At 41.3% G+C, this 8,733-nt stretch overlaps 1 long non-coding RNA gene across 1 annotated transcript; it reads right to left on the bottom strand.

Annotated features, from left to right (window-relative positions):
• Nucleotides 1-4,486: 4,486 nt before the first annotated feature.
• Nucleotides 4,487-5,687, bottom strand: LOC136771781 (uncharacterized). The gene is made up of 4 exons (XR_010822372.1): nt 5,561-5,687; nt 5,419-5,472; nt 5,041-5,100; nt 4,487-4,733 (listed from the first exon to the last, which is right to left on the bottom strand). It is a non-coding gene; the product is annotated as an uncharacterized LOC136771781 (long non-coding RNA).
• Nucleotides 5,688-8,733: the final 3,046 nt, after the last annotated feature.

The following is an 8,733-nucleotide window of genomic DNA, read 5'->3' as shown; positions in this document are numbered from 1 at the left end:
CGTCTTTCTCGGTTACAAAACTTTGTACCAGGGTCGTCAGAGACTTGATGTTAATGAGCTTGTTGTTACAATGGTTCAGAGTGAAACCCTTAACTTTCATACAGGTCTTACCCGCAGCCGTTCTGTATGCGTAAGTCTTAGGACCCCCTGAAACAAACTCCACTATGTGGTCCTGAGGATCTAGCTCGCTCGTTAACTCCCCAAGGTAGTCCCCGAGGGGAGGGACCCAATCCCCTGGCCTGGTGACAAAGATTACAGAGTCAGTATCATGATAGAGCGTGCGTTCCTGCAGCTGATCCATTAAGTTGTACAGTTCAAGCCGGGCGTAAGCCGTGGTAAAAACCGCTATGAAAACATTAACGTTTCCCTGTTTGGTGGGGAAATCTTTAGGGGCCCTCCACTGGACCTGTGCCACGTGGTCATTTAAGAATTGAAAGTGTGATACTGCATGTTGTTTGGAAAACATAAATTCTATAAACTGTTCAGGGGTTTTAATCAAGGTTGTGTTTAGACGGTTATTTCTTTCCCCAAACTTACCCCACAAACTGTTTAAAATCAGTTTGGACATTTGTCTCTTGGCGGGGTTTACAGTTATGTTCCCCGGCTCTAGACGGATCCCTTCCTTTTCAAAATATTGCTGAACGTACCGCTCTTTGGCCGCGGAGTCAACACACCATGAGGGATAGCCCGATGCCTCCTGTTTCCCTTTCAGATGGATCATAATGTACTCAGCAAAAAGAGTATCAGATTTTTCAGAAAAATGCCAAACCTCATACACCTTACCGACTCTGTAACCTTTCTCCACCGCCTTGTCAAGCTCAATGCTACACCAGACACCCGTCAGCGCTCTCTCGTCATCACTGTGCAGACAAGAGGTATTTTGATTTTCAGTTTCCACACACGTTCTACACAGAGGGAACATCAATTTTCCCGAACACCTGTAAGGCAACACGGGTAAGAACAGCTCGCGAGGAGGGTACATGGTGACTTTGATCAAACCAAAGTACTGTCCGATTTCGAGAAAGTCACGATAAACAATGGTTGGATGCCCCACCGGGTACATTTTGGTCTTGTTGACATAAGGGTACAGACTGGTGAAATCATAGTAATCTACTCTCTCACCATCCTTTACCTCATAATGTAAACAGAGGGCGTTGGTACGACCCCCAAATAACGCATCCCTGGGCTCTAGACGTTCAGGAAAGTCCAAGGTTTCCATAAACCGTTGTACCCCCACATCCTGTTGCTTCAGGGTCGTCCACGCGTGTTCCCAAATCACCAGCACATTCAAACCATAGGTGTTTTTTAAAGTTTCAATTCGTTCCTGGAAATCATAGTACATGTCACCGCAGAGTTTTTGTGTTACGGGGTTAAAGGTGTTTGGGTCGAAGCACTGAGGACAGCCATGGTAAATACAACCAGCAAACTCATAAGCGGTACGCCGCCCGGACACGTCGCTAAAACCGTCTAAGTAGTAAGGACCCATTTTGACTTCCCCTTGATTTAAAGCATGTCTGATGAAGATGTTATCCCGGGCACTCAGATATTCCAGCCACTGTATGGAGACAGTCGAAAAGTTCTTTTGTCTAGCACGATAGTTGTCAGAAGTGGTGACCGCTATAGTGTTTTTCTGCAAGAAATTGGATCGATACATTTTCATGCAGAGAGACGCTATGGTCACACTTTGCAAAGGGTCGAGACCCGATGTGTTGATAACCTCGGCGCGGAAACCCAAACAGGCTTCTTTAAGGATCACCACATCATTTTTACAATAAGCGGCCATCTCTTCGCGGAAATCAAAAACACCTCCCTTAACCGTATTGTACCATTTAAAGAATTCCTCCCTCTCATGAGACATCATAGTATCAACCCCATAATAAGAGGCGGGCGGGTAGGACCCTCGATAATTTTGAGTGTCCTTAGTATTAAAAAAATGGCAGAACCAACCTTTCTTCTGAGCCTCAAAACCCAGAGCTTTAGGCAAAGCGCTCAATTTCATGGGGAGGAAATTTAACGAGTCTATGTAACGTTGGTTGAAAGCTTCGTCGGTGAAACACATGATCTTGCTACCCTGAGCTATTATTTTTGGGGTCACCCCATTTTCCACCAGATACTTCATCAAAATGTAAGAATCATAACCCTTAGCATTGTGGGCAATAAATGTGTAATTGATGTATTTTGGACCGCGATACCGCGTAAAGAAATCCCTGACACAACTCTCACCGCTAGCTGACCACTCACAATCCAACATGTCAATACAGTGTATATAATTAGCAACATGGACCCCGTTTTCTTGCCGGCATTCAAAATCAAAAAAGACATACCGGTTGTGCGGCGGCTCCTTTTTAACCGGCTGAATAAAGCACTGGTGTTCAGACCCCGGGGTTAAATCAGCATTACAGATCCTACATCTCGGCTCCAGACATTTGTGTGGTTTAGCCTCATAAAAACGGTACTGGAGGCAACATTGCGGGCAATATTTAGTTTGATCACAATAACTCCGTTTTTTAACCCCCTCAGCAGCGGCCCTCTGTACCTTATGTTCGGAAAAACAGAACGCGGAGAGACAAATCCTTAAGCAATCTTTACATCGGATGGTAGGGGCCAAACCCTTACGACATTGCGGATTGAAACAGACGTTACAGTAACCGTCACAGCGGTGCTTAAGCTTATCATTGAAGGCCTTATAACACCAATGACAAACATACGAACAACCCAAAAAAGCCGTCAAACTCTTTATTCCAAAGTAATGACTATCACTTAGGAAGAGAAACAGTGTCTGTGTATGGGTTTCAGGATGTGTCTGAAATTTCACAAATACTTCCTTTACCTCACAACGGTACCACACAACAATTTTTAAAGACAACAACTCCTCAAACCTGGTAATGTCTGAAAAGGCAACCATCTGTTGAGAGTTTAAGCCGGCCCTCTGATGAAGCATTAAAGCCTCTTGCATAGCTTGGGGTTCAGGCATGTCGGGGGTAAGTAGTTTTATTAAACTGTAAGCAAAACAGAGCTTATTGTCCCCATTGGAACTCACCACTAATTGCCTGAGCTTGTTCCTAATTATGTCGTTCTTCAAGCATTTCGACAGTCTTCTAAGTGCCCCACCCTCAGGGTTACGAACCACATTCATTACCAGAGACAGACTTTCATCCGCTAAGATGGATGCGTTACTTTGCAATAACGCTTCGATTTTAGCCAGAAATTCATCAACATCTAAATTATCTCCACTCATCATTACAGATAGGTTGCTAAACAAATCATCCCCTCTGAGTTCTAACTGTACAACATCTCGAGGTCTGACCCTTTCAGCAACCTGTTCAAGCATGTTTTGCAAGGCCTCGTGTATGTTGACAAATATTTCTGCATAATTGTCACAATTTAAAAGTTCTGCAAAATTAAAACGCTGAATCATTTCAAAATTGTTATAGGCCGGTCTATCTATAATCACGGGATCACTGTTACTCTTGGCCACATCATCATTTTGAACAAAGCCTTCAACCCCTACATTCTCACAGAGCATGTCCTCCACAACCTTATCAGTCTCAGAACCCTCCACATTCCGAACACCCCCACTGCTGACATCTACAAAACCCCCTTTTTGAGGAGGCTCATTTAAAGCCTGTAAAAGTCCTTCAAAGATATCCAACCGGTTAATGTCAAGACCCTCCTCTATAGTGACGGCTGCTTCTGCCGCCGTACTGTGTTCTAATTGTCTCAAATCATTTATAACAGGGGCAGAATTTGGTCGGGGTAGCGTCTCCAAAGCCTCCACCATTTCAAACAAATCGGGGTGAACTAGGGGTTGAACCTCTATAAGCTCTACCGTTGGGAGGTGGTTATTTAGATCATTGACCATCTGTAACAGGTCGGGGTTCACCGGTAAGTCTGTTAATTCACATTCTATCGGGGGTGATTGGGGGTTATTTAAATCATTTATCATTTGTAATAGTTCCTGGTTCATCGGGACATCAGAGGAGTTCACAACAGGGAAGGTCTTTTTGGGGCCCTAACTTGATCATAATCCTTTAGTTTGTGAGTTCTTTTACCAAGTCCGGACATTTTTTTATTTATTTCTTATTTTTCCAACAAACCACAATAGTAAGGCGTTCTGTATCTATTAAAACATTAAATACGGTACAATTCGTTAGTAAGGGTATTAATAAGGGTGTTTTGGCTCTCTATCACAAGGTTTTGTCCCACTAACACAAGTCTTTGATTTAGTAACAAAGTACGTAGCAACTCATGCCGACCTTCAGGAAGTAGCTCCGGGGGATGGTGTCCTGGCACAGCTTCAAAAGATGGTCGCTCCGGTAAATCTCGGTCGAAGGAGGCAGGGTGCGAGCGTATACTCACGGACGGAGACCAAGAAGGCCTTTGCGGTGACACCCTGACCAATCGCGGTGTACTGTTCAGCGTTTCTGTAGCCAAGAAACGGGGATGGGGGGACGATGTTGAAACCAGTCCATCGTTGGGTGGTGTGTCAACCCTGACTGACGGCGACCCCTGAGGTTGTTGGTTGCCTGTATTTGTTCCGACCGACAATGCGTCGGGCTGAATCTGGGTTGTTGAATTACCCCCAGAAGGCTGTGGCCTGAGTAGATGTTGGGGGGTCTCCAAGACCACCGTGGGGGATCCTCTCGGTGATCTCTCCGGGGAAGATGTTTGATCCCACTTAGACGGGGTGATTGTCCTCAATAGCTCATCCACAGAATGACTATCCCAAGAGTCTTGGGTAGAATAAAAATATACATTACATTTACATCTTTAAACGGCGACAGAAATCAAACTTAAAACAACATATCCAGGACCTTCAAAACCTTTAGCTTTTTTTAGACCTTTGAAAATAGTCTTAGACATTCACTACAACGCCTTATTATTTACAGACAATATATTTATTAGGACTTGATAATAAATGTAAAACAGAGAAGCCTCTGTAAATAAACGGTTTCTTAAATGTTTCTTTAAAAACTGTAATATTGTTAATAAAACTTTTTATACACACACACCCACACCACATTTCATTTTTAAACGAACCTTCCAAGTGTAAACGCTTCCTGATCCCGGGACTTCCTGTTTCACAAACGTTTTCACGATCTGTTTAAATATTAAATACAATGAACACCTTCAAGCCTTTTCCTACAGCCACTTTAAAACAGAAGTATAATTGCGGAAGATAAGCCAAACAACTTACTAAAACCTTTCGGCCAGCTTTACTTCCTAACCAGACGGTCGGTCAATCGGTCATTTCTAAACACATGCCCCAGAAACAAGCCTAGACCTGTCCGGACTTCTAAAGATCTTTCCCAGAACCCCCCGCCCTACAGGAAATGGGCACCCGTCGCTTAAATATCAGCCCTCAACGGGCAAACAAACCCCTTTTAAAAACATTAAAGTTTGAAAGATCTTACTTACCTCCAAAGAATAATCGTTTCTTATGTTTTTCAGCTGGTTTAGCTTTTTGCACTTCTGTGGAGGTAAGAGACATGTTTAACCTTTAACCACTCCCGCTTTATAAAAAGCTTTAACCTCTTACAAGCGGCAGATATATACTCACCGCTATCAGATACAGGGGCTGACGGCCTTTCAGATTCTTGAAAGGTTACGGTTCTCGAATGTAAAACGAAACAAGACCTCGATGTGGAAGGCCTTTCGTTGTCTCGAACCACGTTTCTTAATACTGTTAGAAAGGATAATTTTTTAAAATTAACAAAACGGGCCTCAAACATCTTACAGAAACGTTATACAAACAAACAGGGGTTTAGTTCTTACCCGGACGGCAGACAGCCTGTCTAGGGACAACCACTTCTCTTGTTTGCTCCTCGGAGACATTAATCACAGGCCTTTCGATAGTTTCTGTGTAATTAAAGAGACTGGCTTTAATATATATTAAAACGTTTTCATAACTCTAATGAGCCGCTTCAAAACCACACACACACACCCATACATAAGAACCCTTGAGCGCAAACACAAAAATCTTACCGTCGTTGTTCCAGATGATATCCTCAGCGTTGGGAATTAACTCCTGTTGACTGGCTGAAAAATAATTTTACAGAACTTAAAACAGATGGTATAACCTTATTTACAATACATGACCACAACACGCTCTGAGTCAATGAAAATAATTTGAAGACTTACCTAAAAACTCGTTTAAATCGAAGTCGTTGATGTTGTTTCCGGACATTGTTGATCTTTAGGCTTAAATCGAAAGGTCAGTACGAGTCTGTCGAGCTGAAGACCAGACCTTCATACTTATACTGACGGCCAGCTGCCGGATCTGCTTGTAAGGCATTGTTCTGGGCTGGCCTTTGTGCCATCCTGTTACCAATTAACATATCAAAAACAACCAATAAAATGACCCTGCATCAAATTTCAAATAGACACCAAGATGGCGACGATCTCTCTCCTCTCTACTCTAAACTTTTATTAGAACCTTTTGGTCTCTCAAAAAACATTTTTAAGCATCAAGACCTATAGTCAATAAACACTAAGAATATTTCAGGCCTTTATACGCGCTAAAAAACAACCTGAGCCAAGAAAATAACTATAAAGATCTAAAATAAGTAGCGCTTTTACAGCGTTTTTTTTTTTTTTTTTTTTTTTTAATAGCGATGCTTTGTTTGGTATTAAACAAGTCACAAACTACTCAGAACAGCGTTTATCCCCAGCAAAAGAGATATTTGGGTTTATTTTACAAAGCTTATAAATTATATAGTTTAAAAGTATTCTGAATGTTTTGATAACACACGCCATACCGACGTTTGTCTGAGCCCACCCCCCGCCCCCCCCATGGTGTGAGTGATTTAGCCTTGAGTGTTGTGATCTATTTAGCATTGAGTGATCAGTTGTTTTTATTTTTTAAATGATTCCTTATCATCAGGGATTGAGACTGCTAAAATACCTTAAAAACATATCCTTATCTTAAGTCTAACTCTTATGAGCTTTAAGACCCTAGAATGTATTTAAGTAAAACGAATGAACACATTATGTGTGAGATAAAATATAACCACAGCTTTTTTTTTTTTTTTAATAGCGATGCTTTGTTTGGTATTAAACAAGTCACAAACTACTCAGAACAGCGTTTATCACCGCAAAAGAGATATTTGGTTTTATTTTACAAAGCTTATAAATTATATAGTATAAAAGTATTCTGAATGTTTTGATAACACACGCCATACCGACGTTTGTCTGAGCCCACCCCCGCCCCCCCTGGTGTGAGTGATTTAGCCTTGAGTGTTGTGATCTATTTAGCATTGAGTGATCAGTTGTTTTTATTTTTTAAATGATTCCTTATCATCAGGGATTGAGACTGCTAAAATACCTTAAAAACATATCCTTATCTTAAGTCTAACTCTTATGAGCTTTAAGACCCTAGAATGTATTTAAGTAAAACGAATGAACACAATATGTGTGAGATAAAATATAACCACAGCTTTTTTTTTTTTTTTTTTTTTACAAAAACAATTAACCTATACACACCAACACCCCCACACACCCACCCACCCTCTTTTTTAATTTTATTTTTAATTAAATTTGAGGGGAGAGACAGAGCCATATACCTTGGGGTTAACATAAGTACCCTATGCAAAACAGGCATTGTTAGGACCTGGGACCATTACAGACAACAGAACTTGTTGATCTTATAAAATGCTTGGGCGAGAGAGACAGAGAGAGAGAGAGACAGACAGAGACAGAGACAGTGTGAATATGATAAACGCACTATTCAAAATGGCATTGTTAAGACCTGGGACCATTACAGACAACAGAACTTGTTGATCTTATAAAATGCTTGGGCGAGAGAGACAGAGAGAGAGAGAGACAGACAGAGACAGAGACAGTGTGAATATGATAAACGCACTATTCAAAATGGCATTGTTAAGACCTGGGACCATTACAGACAACAGAACTTGTTGATCTTATAAAATGCTTGGGCGAGAGAGACAGAGAGAGAGAGAGACAGACAGAGACAGAGACAGTGTGAATATGATAAACGCACTATTCAAAATGGTATTGTTAAGACCTGGGACCATTACAGACCACAGAACTTGTTGATCTTATAAAATGCTTGGACTAGAGAGAGAGAGAGAGAGAGAGACAGACAGAGACATAGACAGTGTGAATATGATAAACGCACTATTCAAAACAGGCCTTGTTAAGACCTGGGACCATTACATGCATATTTAAAAAAGACCCCCAACCACTACAGGAAGAGCCGACCCATTCACACTCTACAGTTGACCAACAAGAACAACAAGAACAACCGGTTATGGGCGGCCTTGTTGTTCAGGGTTTTATGGGTGTACACTTTCTGACGGATATGACGTAGGAATAATTAAGGAAATAAATCTACCTAAAATCACGCCCCCCAATTATGACGTAGGAATATTAATAAGCTTAGGGCATACGTCATAACAAAATAGGCCGCGCCCAAAAAACCCTACTATCTACTAATAGACATTAGATTATTGGTGGCCCTGCCTATCCTTAATCATTGAATAATAATCAGTTAAAGGAAATTGTGGTAACAAGTAATGATAGGATCTTTCTCGGCACCTAAACATAAATGAGACTGATATACATATAACGAGAAGTTACCTGACATAAATACTAACCTTCGTAGTTATTTGATGTCCGACTAACAATACTAATGAGAGACTCACCTTTGTCTTACTAACCGGTATAGTCAATGTGTTTATAACCTTTTTTGTTTAACGATTTGTGTGTTTTCAT

Source organism: Amia ocellicauda, chromosome 15 (assembly GCF_036373705.1).
Source record: "Amia ocellicauda isolate fAmiCal2 chromosome 15, fAmiCal2.hap1, whole genome shotgun sequence".
In the NCBI taxonomy this organism is placed as follows: domain Eukaryota; kingdom Metazoa; phylum Chordata; class Actinopteri; order Amiiformes; family Amiidae; genus Amia; species Amia ocellicauda.
This window is presented reverse-complemented; position numbering and strand designations above follow the sequence as displayed.